This window comes from Podarcis pityusensis (assembly GCF_964106645.2).
Source record: "Podarcis pityusensis genome assembly, chromosome: 15".
In the NCBI taxonomy this organism is placed as follows: domain Eukaryota; kingdom Metazoa; phylum Chordata; class Lepidosauria; order Squamata; family Lacertidae; genus Podarcis; species Podarcis pityusensis.
The window spans coordinates 31776973-31794558 of NC_138040.1; the positions used below are offsets into that span (position 1 = coordinate 31776973).

The 17586-nt window shown below is 43.6% G+C and overlaps 1 protein-coding gene across 4 annotated transcripts in view; it reads right to left on the reverse strand.

Moving 5' to 3' along the window:
• ST3GAL4 (ST3 beta-galactoside alpha-2,3-sialyltransferase 4) overlaps positions 1–17586 on the reverse strand; it is a 181216-nt gene that overhangs the window by 122938 nt on the left and 40692 nt on the right. For 3 of the 4 annotated variants that reach the window (XM_080983929.1, XM_080983922.1, XM_080983934.1), the window contains exon 2: positions 16839–16955. The exons of the other annotated variant lie outside the window; for it this stretch is intronic. The gene's annotated coding sequence lies outside the window, so the exon portion shown is untranslated. The remainder of the gene's footprint in view (positions 1–16838; positions 16956–17586) is intronic. 4 annotated transcript variants of the gene reach the window in all.

The window sequence follows — 17586 nt, forward strand, 5'->3', positions numbered from 1 at the left end:
CTAGTTGTTTGGCCAGAATACAGAGCTAAGTAAATAAATCACCTCCCAAGTGTTGCCACGATTAATGATCCACAATTAACAATTATCATCCTAGCTGTCCTTGGCAGAGCTTCAAGCTTTCAATGTTGTTTTTACAAAAGGGAAGGGGGAGCATTAGCCAAGGACAGGGAACCTATATGCTGAGTCTGTCTGCAGCAGCGAGGAGAAACATGTGGCCTTCTGAATGCTGTTGGAGTCCAACTCTCATCAGACCCAGCCAATGGTGAGAGATGATGGGAATCAGAATTACAGCAATATCTGAAGGGCCAACGGTTTCTCATTCCTGCTGTTGAAAACCCTTGAATTTAAAACCGAGAGAAAACAAACAAGCTTTGCTCTCCTGTTCTAAAAGATAACAGACTCTATAGCATTATAGCATCTTTGCTTAACCTCTGAGCAACTGTCGAAATTCCTTTTGGATAAAATCTTTTGCAAATGCCAAGAGGAATATTGCACACATTGTGTGCAGAACAGCGACTGTCTCCCAGCTATAGCAAGTGAAGCCCAGGGACACTTTCAATTCAGCAACCGGCATTATTTACATGCAATGGGGGGAGTTTCCTAAAAAAATTATTGCATCCTTCTAGAAGCATTACACTTTCCCAAGTGCTTTATAGTTTCCACTGCATTTGCTGTCCCAGCACTCTTGAAAGGATGTGCCCTTTTAATCTGTGTCACAGCTGTATTCTACCATCCATCTAAGAACCTCAGAGTAGTAATGGGGTGATTTTCATCCAAACAAGCAGCTAGCTCGTTCTCGGAAAGCCCAGCCACACATATCTTCCAGGAAAAGAGTCATAGCTCAGCAGTAGAGAACATGCTTTGCACGCAAAAAGTCCCAGGTTCCATCCTCAGCACCTGCAAGTATCACTGGGAAAGATTCCTTTCTGGAATCTTGGAGAGCTACTGCCAGCCAGCACAGGCAGTACTGCATTAAATGGAGTGTAATGGTCTGACTGAGTATTAGGAAGAGTTTAAGAGTTGCCATACGTCCTCTTTTTCCAGGACACACCCTCCTTTTCATGGGTATGTAAAATGAGAGTCCTCATAGTGATCCATAGTTAAAAGTTGGCAAATGTGTCCTCTTTTTCACTCTTCAGAATATGGCAACCCTATCTAATTGCTCTCAAAACATGCTGTGGTCCTGGGTGGAAGCACTCAAGGCAACAAGGAGTCCCAATATCTGAAGAAAATCAGGCCTATACGCGGCTATTTGGCTGAGACGAAAGATGGGAACTACAAGAAGACCAAAAGCCAAGGCCTGGGTTTGCCCATGTGGCATCTGTGGCACAATGGCGTCCTTGAGGTCTTCCCCTGGTTGTCCACAAAGCCTTTGAGCCTTCCCCCTCACAGCCCACTTTCCCATGAGGTGGAGATGGTGGTTGCCTTTCTTTCACTTGAAAAATACATAGAGCACTCTACATACATTAAACATAATAGAAACACCGCCACCCGACCCGACCCCTATCCATCTTCCCTCTCTCCACCCCCCCTTTCTTTCTTCTTTTTTTTTTTCCTTCTCCCCCTAATGCCTCAACAAATGAAACGGATTTGTAAAAATGTTACATGAAAAAAAAAATACGAGGCACTACACTTCTGTAAAACAAGAAAATCCTTAATAAAATATATTAAAAAAAAAAAATACATAGAGCAAAAGGAGGAAGTGGAAAGAGTGCTGCTCTTTCCCACTTCCTCTTTCAGCTCTATGTACTATTCTTGGCTCAGATTAATTTTGCTGAATCTGCCTGCTACTCTTGGAAAACCTAAGTGTGTATGCAAATGCATTCTCTCTGTCAGTCTTTGCAGGTGGAGGTGATGGGGGGAGGGGAGGGGAGACTTTCATTCATTCATTCAAGCAAGTTTAAGAAGAAAAAGAAAAGAGAAAAATAGCAGCTCACATTAATAAGACAATTACCATCAACCACCTCAGTTTACAGTGGTACCTCGGATTAAGTACTTAATTCGTTCCGGAGGTCCATACTTAACCTGAAACTGCTCTTAACCTGAAGCACTACTTTAGCTAATGGGGCCTCCTGCTGTTGCTGCACCGCCGGAGCACAATTTCTGTTCTCATCCTGAAGCAAAGTTCTTAACCTGAAGCAATATTTCTGGGTTAGTGGAGTCTGTAACCTGAAGCGTATGTAACCCGAGGTGCCACTGTATATGCCACCCAAATGTCCCCAAAGATACCCAAACAAATTCCACACTTACTGCATTTGTAATAAATGCTTTCAGTGTAGCAAGGGCAGCAATGTCTTCGGATCATAATGGTGGGTGTTTGTCTGTCTAGACTCAAAGCAGAAGACTCTGGGCATCCCTAGAGGTTTCCAAAACCCACTTTTGTTGCCCTGCTGTCGATCCTCATATCACAGGGAAATAGTTTAAAATTGCATGGATATCAGAAAACGTAAAGGAATTCACCTGGGGGACAGAAACGATTAGAAAGGCATGCACTCAAATTTCCAAACGTTCACGGGCTAAAAATGTTGGCGATCCCTGACACAGGCGATATTTCTTGAACCCTGACAAAAGATCTCCGCAGGCAGTGGTCCGAACAGTGACAACTCCATTGTCAAAATACATTAATTTACTCAGCCCTGCATCTATACAAGACAAAGCCAAATCATCTCCGCGTACAGCTTTACAAAGGAGACAAAGTGTATCTGGCAGCATCAACGTCTTCCCATTACCATCGGCTCCTGGCTCCGAACAGATAACTGTGTGCTTTTGTATTTGTTCCAACCGCTTGAGTTAAAAAGTGAACAGGAGTCCTGCCGCCTCAGGAAGGCTTCCCATTTGCTCCGTCCGTCTCCAAAAGCCAAGTGGGAGGGCTTGCCTCTCAGACTGAGGCCGACATGCCCTGCCAGATCCGCATAGGCAACTTTTAATTAAGATGATATATAGTCTCTAGAGACAAAACAGGGAGGAATCTGCAGAGATATAGAAAACTGAAAGGCAGCCAATGCCTTTGTAGTTCAGAACCGAGGCCAAATGAGCTGTGAGGCTCTGCTGGAGTCAGTGAAGCGGGTTACCAGGCTGGGGGTGCGGGGGGGGGGGAGAGAAAGAAAGACAGGGAGCACTTCAAAAAGACAGAAATGTTAGCTGACACCGAGGCAAGGTGCCATCTGAGCACTCTGCTTATTGAGAACACTGCGGAGGCTTCGTTTTATTTCGTACCTCAACACTGGCAGTGTCTGGCAAAATCTTGAGCACTGGTGTGAAGCACCTAATGCACTTGTGCCCCTTATTAAATGATCGGTGTACAATAAAAGGAAGAGATTCCAGCCCCCTGCCCACCTGCTGGAAATGCTGTGGAGAGGGGCGCACACGTACCTGCGCATTTCCAAGTGTGACTGCGTGTAAGTGCATGAGTGGGAAGGAGGGCTGTGTGACTGTCTGTCGGGTGAGTGTTCATGTGCTCTCTGTGTGTGTATATGTTGGATGTGTGCTGAGGGTATACGTGCGTGTGTGTGCCTTCACAAACACTGACCACACCTACCACTGCCCTCAGGACACACACACACAAAAGGTTAGCTACCCCTACAATAAAGTTTGCTTCGGAGAGGGCATTTTCACTGCAGGAATCTGAGGGAGCAGCCCAGACACAAAAAAAGTTAAATATGGAGAATAAGTGGTTGAGATACTCTGATTTACTGATAGAGGATGCTGAGAGATTTAAATTAAAACCATTTGATTTAGTTAAAGATAAAATAAATTGGCTTCAATATTATCAAATTAATGAGCTATTTAAGATTGATACCAAAAAAAAGGTTTTGCAACAGAAAAAACCAAATTGGAAACGGAGTTGTTAGATACTAATGTTAAGAATATGTCTAGGATGTATAGCTTACTATTGGAGTGGCACACGAAAGATGAACAAGTAAAGTCGGTTATGATTGATTGGGCACAAGATGTGGGACACAACATAATGATGGAGGATTGGGAGAGACTTTGGAAGAAAGGGGTTAAGTTTACCGCATGTAGTTTGCTAAAGGAACATATTATGAAAATGATGTATAGATGGTACCTAACCCCTGTCAAATTAGCAAAGATGTACCATAACTGTGACAATGTATGTTGGAAATGTAAAGAAAAAGAAGGTACCTTCTATCATATGTGGTGGACCTGTCCCAAGGTAAAGGACTTCTGGGGAAAAATTTATAATGAATTAAAAAAAATGATGAAATATACATTTATTAAGAAACCAGAGTCCTTTCTCCTTGGGATAGTTGGTACTGAACTGCCCAAAAAAGATGTGAAAGTATTTTTGTATGCCACAACAGCTGCTAGGATTTTACTAGCCGGTAAATGGAAAACACAAGAATTACCAACGGTAGAAGAATGGCAGATGAAGATGATGGAATACATGGAGCTGGCGGACCTCACCGGGAGAATCCGCGACCAGAAAGAAGAGGACTACCAAGAAGATTGGAAGAAATTTAAAGACTATTTGAATAAATATTCTAACATTAAAGATATGTAACCACTTGAAAGAACCAACTAGGCCTAGGACAAAATTAGATTTATATGTATAATTAAGAAAATGAACAATAAGAAAGGTAAAGAAAGTGGAATATAACTGTAATATTGTTTTTTGAAATAATGATATTGGAAACTGCTACATTCAATTTAAGAGGAAATTCAGATGAAGGAGATTAGAGGAAGTCAACTAAAATGTTTATGAAAATGGATCTTAATTAATTAATTGATTCTTTTTTTCTGTTTAGGTATGTCAAATCTGTTATTCTTCTTTTTCCCCCCTTTTTTTCTATACTGTTGTTATGCTGTTGTGTTGTTGTATATTCTTTTTTGTTTGTTTGTTATGTTTATTGAAAATTAATAAATATTTTTTTAAAAAAAAAAGGAATCTGAGGGAGCAGGCAGCGAGAGAAAGAGCAAGTATATTGTCACAGACCACAATTGCACAAGTATCCTTTTGGCCATGGAATGGGTACACCCCAGTGCTAGAAAAAGAGGGGCCAAAACTCTTCGCCATGAGTTCCAGTGAGTTCTAAAAACACCCTCATTTGGCAGCTTCTGTACCGTTTTAACATGACATAGTATATACTGCGTGAGTATATTCATTGATAGTTACAGGTCTACTTCCGTGAGAATTCTGCAATGAAGAGGGCACTCAGGACAGGACTTTGTCCCAGCGTTGGATAGAGTTCCAGAAAGAACCTACATAAACAGTTCTCAGAAACTATAATGCCTGTGGGTTGATGTGGGCAATAATAAGAAATCTTATGCACTATATAACAACAACAATTTCCCCTCTTTCCGTTTTATCCTCACGACAACCCTGTGAGGTAGGTTAGGCTGAGAGACAGTGGCTGATCCAAGGTTACCCAGTGAGCTTCATAGCTGAGTGGGCGATTGAACCCTGATCTCTTAGCTCCAGCACTCTAATGACTATACCACACAGGAATATTCATTTAGCCAGTGTTACCACCCAAGCATCTTTCCCTGTTATTTGCTTAAAGTGATTCCAGACAGCTTCTCCATCAAAAGCAGAGCTCAAGGCCTTTTACTTTTTTACTTTTTTAAAAAAGAAAGGAGAGGTATACAAACCTTTCCCCTCCACCATCTGGTTTTCTTCACACTCTGCCTCTTCAACATTCAACATCATAACAAAAGCAGCCCCATTTCGTTACCAAAAAAATGTTTGCTGAATTTTTCACTTAAGTTTTCCAAAACAACATCTAGTTGCGGAAATCATTATTTTTTAAAACAAACAAACAAACAACAACACCTGATTTCTTAAGAGGCAAATGGTCTGCACAGCCCAGATTTCTGTCACGAATAGCCACCAGATCCAAATAATTGCCGGATCCGAGGAAGTTCATAATAGCATATCGAGTGCTCTCTTCCTAGCCGTCAAAACCTCTGGAAACTTTGAAATTAGATTCAATAAACAAACACTCTATGTTGTTTAATTGGTCTTTTTAAAACAAACTACTTTTCTTTCCTTGTTCCATGAAATCCCAAAATCCAGCAGCTTCAGGTCCTTCCTCTACCAGTGTCATCATGTCTGGCCACATCCCCTTAGTAGAAGAATGTGCAAGAAGGATGCAAGGTTGTGGATTCCCACCCACCCCAGCCTGGGGCCACAATACCTTCTGGGCAGCCTTCAAAGGGCCACATTCCAGTGGTGGTCAGGACCAGAGGCAAAAGTAGGAGGAGCAATAAATGTAAATTTTACCTCGCTACAGCTGGCCAATTATTACACACTCCCTAGCTTCCATCCATCCATCCAAACAAACAAGGGATGTTACCAGATTTTAAGGACCCATTCTGGACTGGCAAAAATGTCTGGGGTGCCAAGCAGGGCCACTGAACGATGTGACCTTCCTCCTCCATTAGAGTGGCACAAAACAAATAATTTCCAGCATCTGGAAACAAATTAAGGTATCACCCACACTGATGATGAAACAGCAAGAAAGGTTATTGCTGACCTAGTAACTCCCACCACTAGGGCAAACGTCATCAAGTTACTTTTACGCTAGAGGCCCTTGAGAGCAGAGGGCAAGGCAAATATGATGTATCCTTAACTTCCTAATTTACAAGTGGCCAGTGAAAATCTGTGATGGAATAGACAAGAGAGGAGATGCTCACGATAACCTTCAAGAAAATGGGGAAGGAGCAGGTAATTTATGTTTCGCAACACTGAACGGCACCATCTCTTATCTTAAGAAATATGAGTTTTTTTCTGAAGCTAAGGTTGCTTTGCACCTGTCTGGGGGAAGCGGTGGGAGTGGAGCAAGCGAACTGCTTTTACTGGTTTCACACCCTAAAGTAAGTCAACTGGGAGGAAAAACCAGCCTGCTCTGGGATGTCACCTGAATTTATTTCTCTTCATTCCCCTCCGCAAGTGCAACGATATTCAGGTTTTCCAGCCTTCAGAAAGGATTAGCAAGATAATCCAATTACGAGCTCTGCATTCTGCAAAGTGCAAAGTGTTCTTTGGAGACAGAGTGAGACCTTTCTGGTTCACCTTTCTGGTTTTAAATCACCCCTTGCCAGGTGCATTTAAATGTCTCTGCCCATCCACTCTTACTGCCCCTTATAACTGAAATAGCCTTCTCATAACTCCATTGTCATCTGTCCTCAATGTTGACATTTTGGACTACAAGTTCCATGAGCCTCAGCGGCTACGGTCAAAAGACAAGAATGATGGGAGCTAGAGTCCCAAGGTTGGGGGAGGTCATCCGATTTTATGCTACCTCACTCATTTCCATCAAATCCCTCCTCAAAATCCTCACCTTTTTGTGAATCTATTGAGCTCAGCAAAGTCAAAGAAAGCATATCTACCTAAATCACAGATGCAACTGGCAGCCCAGCTGCTTCTTTTTGTGAAGTGTTATTCCGAGACAAACATCAGAATGGCACCCTTTCTTCCTCTCATCTGCTGGACAGTTTGCAAACCAGATTTAAACGAATAAGCAAATGTGTATTTGGCTGGATTTCCATCTTTGAGGAGGACCAAAGATTTCTGAGTCCTTCGTGTGCAATGTTTGTATGGGGATTGTCATCACTGCAAACTTCCCAACAGAAACGTGTGTGTCCTGTTTCTTCTGCCACACTCAACCCTGCCCAAGTACCTGATTTTTTTTTTGTTTTTGTTTTTAAAAACTCCCTTTCCTAGTCCTACTGCTGATAGGCAGCTCTCTCTACTTTCCCTTTAATCCACTTCCTTCCCTGACTACCCTTGAGAAACCAGCCTCCTCCTTTCCACTGCCTTAGAAACACTCTGGGAGTTCTTGTTCACTCTGATAACATTCGACAATGGCGCAGGCTTGCTGCTGCCGCCGCACATTCATATTTATGGGTTGTGAGGTTGCTAATGCATTAGAAAAGGAAAAGGCCATCTTGGCTGGATTTAGAATATGCCTCTCTTGTTCTCTTCTAGCAGGAACTGTGAAAATGCAGATTCTCTACAGATCCCTAAACATCTAAGCAGGCTGTTGTTGTTAAGCAAACAATTATCTCTACAGCGTTTGGGGCAAAAGAGGGTATTTGCAAGGGGAAAGTGGTAGCAAGTGCCTATTTCTTGTAACATCAGCCTTTCCTCTAAGAAACTCAAAAGCAGCGGATAGGGGCCTTCCCCAACTACCTCTTCCTCACAGGAAGTAGATTAGGATGAGAAAGAAAGACTGGCCCAAGGCCCCCCAGTTAACTTCACGGCCAAGTGGGGGCGGGGGTTATACCCAGATCTACCCAGTCTGTCCAACACTCTAACCAGTATACAACACTACCTTCCCCTTCTCACTCTCACCCACTGTTTCCCTTCTCTTCAGCCAGCAGAAACCTGGATACAAAATGAACCTGTAAAATGAGGGAGGTCGGTGGAGTAGTTGCAGAGTAAAATTAATGGACAGAGATAAATACTCTTAACTCTTGAAAAACAGACAGGTGCCGACTCCATAGTGTGTTTTTCGTGCCTTCTTGAATTGCTAATATCAGCGAACTACTGTGCCATTTTACGAAATTCTGTAGCATAAGCTGCCTTATGTTTATGTTTTTTAAGAGTTATAATTTTTGCATGCTGCTTCGAGAGTTGTGAAGCAAGTTTTATAAAATATATTAATCCCTCCCACCCGCTTGCAGATCTCACCCCTGCTCCCCCTGCACTGTGTGTCAAAAGCAAACACAGGAAAGCTTTGCAAAGCAAAACTTGCAGGGGAGTAGAGAAGAACCTTCTTGGAAGGCTGCCCTGCACTGTGGAATACCCCCCCCCCCAAAGATGCCCAAACAGAACCCCTCCTTGCACAGCTACCAAGACATCAGAGCCATTCTGTTCAGACACAGCTGCACAGCTGTTTTGCTACCCTGTGATTTTAGAGTCTGACGTATCTCACAACTGCCTATCTGAATAGAAAAACAGGACGCAAGAGACAAAGGTACAGTAGTACCTCGGGTTACATACGCTTCAGGATCCAGACTCCGCTAACCCAGAAATAGTAACTCCGGTTAAGAACTTTGCTTCAGGATGAGAATAGAAATCGTGCTCCGGCGGCACGGCAGCAGCAGGAGCCCCCCATTAACTAAAGTGGTGCTTCAGGTTAAGAACAGTTTCAGGTTAAGAACGGACCTCCAGAACGAATTAAATACTTAACCCGAGGTACCACTGTATTGCTTTTGTGTTTTTCTCTGCCTGCCTATTCAGCGGCCTTTCCCAAACCCCAAAGGATCCCCAAACAGCATTAAGCAAAAGGAGCTTGTTTCTCTGCCTCCCTGCTTCTTGCCTCAAGTTCCTGCACTGCTTCACCTCACAGATACGAAGTAAGGGACAATGGGAGTAAACACCTGCTGCCGATTATATGCCTCTGAGAGCTCACAATGAAGTCAATTTCACAGTGCACTTCTTGCACACTGCCACATTAACTCCATTGTGACACACGTGCGCGGGGACATTTGGGAGCTCGACATGTGCAAGGGCGATACAATCAGCATGGTTCTAAGCAGCCATTGTGCAGGATGGATGGAGCGGAACGGGCAATTGGTCTGGAAAGAATGCCTGGTCCCTAAAAGCTAGGGATTTCCACTGTCTGCAATCTGGGAGAGAGAATGTTCTCTTTTCAACCCGCAGCTGTTGAGAAGCTTATTACTTTTAGTTCTGAAAAAGGGATCTTCAGCTGTTGCATTTCCCCTACCCAACTTACCAAGGCTGGTCAGATGTTAAAAGGCACAGGAGCCCTGCCAGGACAGTAATAATAATAATAAAGGAAGGAGCTTGCAACCCACAAGCGCCATTGAAATACAGTGGTACCTTGGGTTACGAACTTAATCCGTTCCGGAGGTCCGTTCTTAAACCAAAGCATTCTTAAACCAAGGTGTGCACATTCCCTAATGAGGCCTCCCACCGCTGGTGTTTGGCTTCCGTTCATCTTCCAAGGCAAAGTTTGCTAACCGGAGCATTTACTTCCGGTTTTGCGGAGCTTGTTGTCCGAAGTGTTCGTTAACAGGGCTGTTCGTAGACTGAGGTACCACTGCATTTTATATACAGTGGTACCTCGGGTTACATATGCTTCAGGTTACAGACTCCACTAACCCAGAAATATTACCTTGGGTTAAGAACTTTGCTTCAGGATGGGAACAGAAATCGTGCTCCGGTGGCGTGGCGGCAGCAGGAGGCCCCATTAGCTAAAGTGGTGCTTCAGGTTAAGAACAGTTTCAGGTTAAGAACAGACCTCCAGAATGAATTAAGTTCTTAACCCAAGGTACCACTGTATCACTAAGCCTGCTTGCAAGCCACTGGTTGTATCCAATGCTGACCATAAAGGTAAATGGTAAAGGTGAAGAACCCCTAGATGATTAAGTCCAGTCAAACTTGACTATGGGGTACGGCACTCATCTCACTTCAGGCCAAGGGAACCAGCATTTGTCCACAGACAGCTTTCCAGATCATGTGGCCAGCATGACTAAACCTCTTCTGGCATGACGGGATACCAGGATGAGTGCCAGAGTGCACGGAAACACTATTTACATTCCCGCCATAGCGGTACCAATTTATCTACTCGCACCAGCATGCTTTCAAACTGCTAGGTTGGCAGGAGCTGGGACAGAGCAACGGAAGCTCACCCCATTGCGTGGATTAGAACTGCCGACCTTGCAATCAGCAAACCCAAGAGGCTCAGTGGTTTAGACCACAGCCCCACCCACGTCCCGACCACCCACTTGTACAGAAAGGGGCTATCTATGACAAGAAGCTGCAGGAGATGGAATAAGGAAAATGCTTCTTTGAAACATATGTTTCTGCAGTGTCTGCTGCTTACAAATTTTCGGAGTATTAAGATGTATAAATCCTACGCGGGGGGCGGGGGGAGGATTAAAATTGCCAGGTGATAATATTATCAAAAATCACATACCAACTATATGTGGTTTAACAGTGGGTCAACATAAAAAAACTCTTCATGCCCTTACTTCTGCTAAAAGACTGATATTGAGTCATTGAAAAGACAAAACCATGCCCCACTTGGAATGATGGCTTTTAGATGTAGTTTGTGTATGGAAAATTCTAATGTTATTTGGCTGCATTTGTAAAAAGTGCAATGACTTCTTAATAATTTTATACTTGTTAGAATAATGTTTGACTTTATTTTTATATGTGCTGGAAGCCGCCCAGAGTGTCTGGGGAAACCCAGCCAGATGGGCAGCGTATAAATATTATTATTATTATTATTAAAGAATGACCGTACTACTTATATACCTGTATATTGTACTGTATCACAGTTTCAAGCGCTTTTTCTGTGTGCATTTCAATGCAAAGCTCCCTAATCTGCACTACCTGGAAAAAAATATGCAAACAGAAAACACAGCTTGCCTACCAAAAATGTGTATAAGAACGCCATATATTACAGGAAAGTGTGCCTAAGAAGTGAATATGGTAGTGAAAATAACATAGGAAAATCCAATATATTTGTGGGGGGGGGGGGTCCTTGCAAAAATGGTATATCCAGAGAAATTCGCTGGTGAATTTTCGTGACAATTTAAAAGGAGAAAGATCTGAACTGGTGCGGAATTGTGGAGAACTGAACCAAAGTCTAGGAAAAATTATAGATGTAGATCATGCTGGATTATGTAAAGCCCTAAACGGCCTTGGTCCAGTATATCTGAAGGAGCGTCTCCACCCCCATCGTTCTACCCGGACACTGAGGTCCAGCACTGAGGGCCTTCTGGCGGTTCCCTCACTGCGAGAAGCCAAGTTACAGGGAACCAGGCAGAGGGCCTTCTCGGTAGTGGCGCCCTCCCTGTGGAACGCCCTCCCACCAGATGTCAAAGAGAACAACAACTACCAGGCTTTTAGAAGACATCTGAAGGCAGCCCTGTTTCGGGAAGCTTTTAATGTTTGATGTATTATAGTATTTTAATATTCTTTTGGAAGCCGCCCAGAGTGGCTGGGGAAGCCCAGCCAGATGGGCGGGGTATAAATAATAAATTATTATTATTATTATTATTATTATTATTATTATTATTATTAATCTGCCCATTTTAAATGTGATAGCTTGAACACTTTCTCTATTCTCTCTACGTTGAGAATTACATCACAAACTTGGGTCTGTTTAGGAAGCACACTCTTTTCCTATGAATGGACCCTCACTTACCCATTTTAAAATATGTTTCTTTGATCACATCTGCATGTCCCCTTATTTCATGCCCGTCCTACACACCTTACTCTCTTTGAACAGAAATGATTGGCAGGCTGATCTCATAATTTGCCGCTTATAGAGTTCTTAGGCAGCTCATCCCAAAATTACAGAACAAAACGAAAACAAGTCCGCCTTGTAACATGGAACTGGTTTGGATCAAAGCAAAGAAAGAAGGAACACCAAGGGGAAGTGTTCCCCTCCCCTGCAGATCCCAAAATAGCACTAAACCCAAGCAAGCTGTTTGGGGTTTAAACAGCAGGTGTGCAGCCCTGTTTATCTGAAAAGCTTCATGTCCAAGGAAGCCAATCAGTGGCTGCAAAGCTTAACTGAAGAGTGGGGGGGGGGGGGGAAGCAGAGGAGAGAGAGCAAGATTGCAAAGGCAGCTTTAAATACCACGGAGATGAGTGCAGAGGGGAAAACCTAGTGCCAAGCGTGACAGCAGCAAGAGCCCCAGGGTGCCTCCTCAGTGAGGAAGTGAAAGAAAAGAGATTTCGGGACAGAGCAGTAGGGCAAGACTCACAGCGGAGTCCAGAGGGACATCCTTGGATAGATTCAACAGCCCAAAAGGTCAACAACAAAAACCAAAGCATGCCAGTGTATTTTCAATACCATTTGTTGTGTTTATTAATGCGAGTGGGTGGCACTGTGGTCTAAGCCACTGAGTCTCTTGGTCTAGCCGATCAGAAGGTCGGCGGTTCGAATCCCTGTGACAGGGTGAGCTCCTGTTGCTCTGTCCCAGCTCCTGCCAACCTAGCAGTTCGAAAGCACACCAGTGCAAGTAGATAAACAGGTGGGAAGGTATTCGGCGTTACCGTGAGCTCTAGATTCCGTCACGGTGTTCCGTTGTGCCAGAAGCGGTTTAGTCATGCTGGCCACATGACCCGGAAAGCTGTCTGTGGACAAACACCGGCTTCCTCGGCCTGAAAACGAGATGAGCGCTGCAACCCCATAGTCGCCTTTGACTGGACTTAACCGTCCAGGGGTCCTTTACCTGTTGTGCTTATTATCGGCCTTGTGAAACAGATTCACGGAAAGGATGTTAGTGTTCTTCCTTTTCACAAGCATAACACTTATGTTTTCATCCACTCATATTCCTCCAAAGAGCTCAGAGTGACAGGTGTTGAGCACCCAACCTTACACACCTACACACACACACAAACACACACACACCTTTTTTGCCTCCTCAGCACCCTGTGAAATAGGTTAGGCTGAGAAATGGTAATCCGCTCACAGCCAAACAGTAAGCTTTGTGCATGAATCGTAACTTGAACCCTGGCCTCCAAGGCCCAAATCCAGCACCAGTGATCTGGGTTTTCTGGAAAACAATTCCTAAGAAAATTAGAATAACTTGTGCAGGGAAATTTCCTGGGCAAGTGATCCAATTTGGCATGTTTCACTTACATTTCATAACCAAAGCTAAAAACTTTGAAAACTGCCAAGTGTGCCAGTTGTTGTCTTCACCACTGGCATCCATTCATTGTTACTAATGGATTATGAAACAGAAATTTTACATCGGGAAAAATAAAGCTCCGCCCAGCACTCCAACAGCTACATTGGCTTTCCTCCAAAAGACAAAAGCTTCTCTTCCCTGGCAGCCCAGATGTGATTCTATCTAACACTTCACAGGCAAACAAGCAGTGGCTGTGTCCAACCAGGGACAGCAAAGCTATTATGAGATATGGAAAATAGTCTTACCAACCCACAACAAGCCCTTATGAACACAGGAGGAACTGTCACCTCTGAATGTAATAAATGCCCATTTAACTGCATGTATCAATAGTCAATGTGCACAAGGAGAGCACTAACCAAAGATCTTGGGCAGCCTTTCCCAACTCAATGTCCTCCAGATGTTTCAGCTGATCATGAGAGCTTCCATGCACAGCGCGGTCTTCAGGGTTGCAGAGAGCAGTGCAAGGCATCAATGATCAGCTGATGGTTGGGGCTTCTATGCAAGCCCTGACAACCCATCCATCAAACCTTGCCTGGCAAGGCGGTGGGGGAAATAAGGATCCAGCCTGGCAAACAAATGAAGTTCCTCACCCCTGTTTTAGAGTGGAAATTTCAAAATTTCCAGCTAGGACTTCTGAATAGTATCTTGCCTACTTTTTCACAGATTTTAACAAATAGCTCAGTTGGTTAGACTGTGGTGCTGAAAATGCCAATGTTGCAGGTTTGATCCCCACAGCGGCATAGTCCTGCACTGCAGGGGGTTGGACTAGATGATCCTCAGGGTCCCTGCCAGCTCTATGATTTGAATTACCTCTTCCCACCAAAGATCTGTCTTGCACTGCTATGTTTCTGCTAAATTATTAGCAGAGACAATTGCTAGATTTGTCTTTTGGACTGCAAAAGCACAAAAGGAAATCTCCCCCCAACTAAACATATCCTGTTCTCATACATTAATTACAATTTCTAATCTGGTTGTGTCCGTCCGTTCATCCCCCAACTCACTCTTAACTTTCATATTTTATGGTATCCTATTGTTTATCTAATTTTAGGCATGCTTTTTATATTCCTGATATTTTATATCATTTATATATTACAACCCACTTTCAGGTATTTTGCATGTTGTGATATTTCACTTGTACAGTTGCTGGTTTTAGGGGTGTGGGTTTTTTAAAGATTTTTGACTGTGTAAAAAGAATCTGTATCTGACTGGAACTCCCATCAGTTCCTGTTCAGTGTGGCCAAGTTGGCTGGAGTTGAAAGGAGTTGCAGTCCAAAAACAACTGCAGGGTGTTCTCGAGTAACATTTGCTTCCTAACCTTGGACCAGCCACAATCAGCGATGATGCCACTGGAGGAGAGAAACTGGGATGCATCTAATGCCAGAGTAGACCTACTAAAAGTAATAGATGGGTGCATTAATTTCAATGGGTCTGTTCTGAGTAGAAGTTAGTTGGATAAGGCCCTTTATTCGCTGTTCATGGGATTCCCTTTCTACGCCTGGACAAATCACTGTCTATTTACATACTGTTTTCCACAGCAAGGAGAGAAGGGTGCCTGATGAAGCCACAGAAAGGGCTGCTTTGTCTTGTCACTTCTGGCCAGCCCACAGCCAGGCCATGAGAGACAGTTCTGAGTTGCATCTGTTTATTTATATCCCTTTAATATCCTCCCTTGGGCTCTGCTAATGCACAGCTCTTCTTGGGCAGTCAAAGTCAACATTCGAGGTGCAAGTTCCGTTTAAGTCAAGTCAGCCCACTGGCCCATCAAGCTCAACGTTGTCTACACTGACTGGCAGGAGGCTTTCCAAGCCCTATCTGGATCTTCTCCAAGTCTTCTCCACCTAAACAGATACGGTACACACAAGCAGAAGAACGCTGCTGGTTCAGGTCAGGGGCATCCACTCTAGCATCTTCTCTCCCAGTGGCCAGCCAGATGTTCCTGGGCAGTCCACAAGCAGGACATGAGTACAACAGCAATCTCCCCATTTGAATTCCCAGAAACTGGTATTCCAGGGTTTCCCAAATTTGGGTCTTCAGCTGTTTTTGGACTACAATTCCCATCATCCCTGACCACTGGTCCTGATAGCTAGGGATGATGGGAGTTGTAATCCAAAAACAGCAGGAGACCCATGTTTGGGAAACCTTGTGGTATTCAGAGGCGTACAACAGGAAGTAATCACAGTCAGTAGCTACTGATAGCTCTTACATTCCATCAATTTGTCATACGGGTACTACAGAGAGGGCCTTTTCAGTATAGGCAACTTGATTATGGGGTGCACTGAGGCTCAAATGGCACTTACATTAAGAGCCTTTCAACGCCAGGTAGAGAGACCTTTTCATTTCCCCAGGCATTTAGAATGACATTTTGCCTTTGCAAAAAGATTACTGGGTTTAAAATGCTGTCTGTGCTGGTTTTTTAGGCACAAAATTGAATTGATTGGCTTATTTAATGTTCTAATTGTATACTGCTAGAGTTCCGTCTCACCCACCCAGAGGCCCTTGCTGACCGAGAGATTAACTAATTTTCTAAATAGATACATGAATGTCTATTACTGAACCTGGGGTGGTTTGAATGCATGTGGCCTTCAGCTGAGCTGTGGCCCCACCCCAGTGCTAAACAAACATATCCACACCCATCATTTTTTGTGTGCACATGTGTATATCCACAAGGAAGAAACATTATGCGTTTGACTAGGCCAGGGAGGGTCCCAATGACCTCTCCACATGCATTTATTTCAGAAGTGAATTAATTCTTTAGGTTTTATTTATTCATTTGACATATGTTTGCCTTTCTTATCAGGAGCACGAGGTGTGATGTACCTGGTCCTCCCCCTCCCAGACCAAGTGTCCCAGTCCTAACTGCCCTTTTCCACACCTCACACCCATGATGTTTCCGTTGACACCTGGAAGTCTTACTCTCTCCACCTGGCCCTAGTGGGCTCCACCAAAGAGCCCAAAACCTTCCGGCTCTCTTAAAAAGAATCTTCAGCTACTGTGAGGGTTGGCTTTCAGGTGTGTGGTGCGTAAACCACACAAAAAGGCCATAACACTGAAACAATCTAAAGTGTTTTCTGGAAAAGTATTATCATGGCATCGAGGGGGGAAGAATTTTAAGATCTGAATAAATTGCAGCACCCACACCCAAAACGAAAGAGCAAAAGGATAAGAAAATAAGAAGGTTGACGGCATACAGCTATTCCTACCTAGACTGCAACTTATTCAAGTTCTTCCCAGCGACATCTTAGTGTCAAGAGTTTTCAGGGTTCCCAGACATTCAAGCTTCTCTCCAGCATTCCTTCTGCCGAGCTCTTTCTGCAAAACTGAAAAAAGCATCAAAGCTAAAACGTTTTTTCCCTTCCTCAGACTCTGCAGTGCCAATGAACTGACCTTTAGATTTTCACACATACAAAAAAGCAATTAACCCCATCTTATCAAAACCCAAAATTATCAAACTCTCTTCCTTCACACCCCTTGTCCATGCACCGGAGTCATCTCCTTGTGGTGCAAAATGAACTGGAGATTTATTCCACAGCAGCTCAGACTACTGTCACCTGCCTTGTGGAACTCACTGCTCAGGGAACTCTTGGAATCGTAGCTCTATGAGAGGAATAGGGGTCTCCTAATAACTCTCAGCGCCCTTAACAAATTATAATTCCAAGGATTCTTTGGGGAAAGCAAAGCCTCTTTAAAGCCGTATCACACTGCTTTAACTTTATGCTGTAGATGGGGCCTTAGGCAGTCCCCAGCATTGTACACATTTTATTGAAAGCTTTTTAAAAAATAAAAATCTGAGATTTCCCCAGAAAGATGAGTTTACTCATGGGCAGTATCTGATTTTAATTTTTTTAAAAAAGAATGTGTGTGTGTGTGTGTGTGTGCGTGTGCGCGCGCACCCGCTCTGTACCTCTATTTATATTTTATTGTTTAGTGGTCTATAAATATTCCTAATAA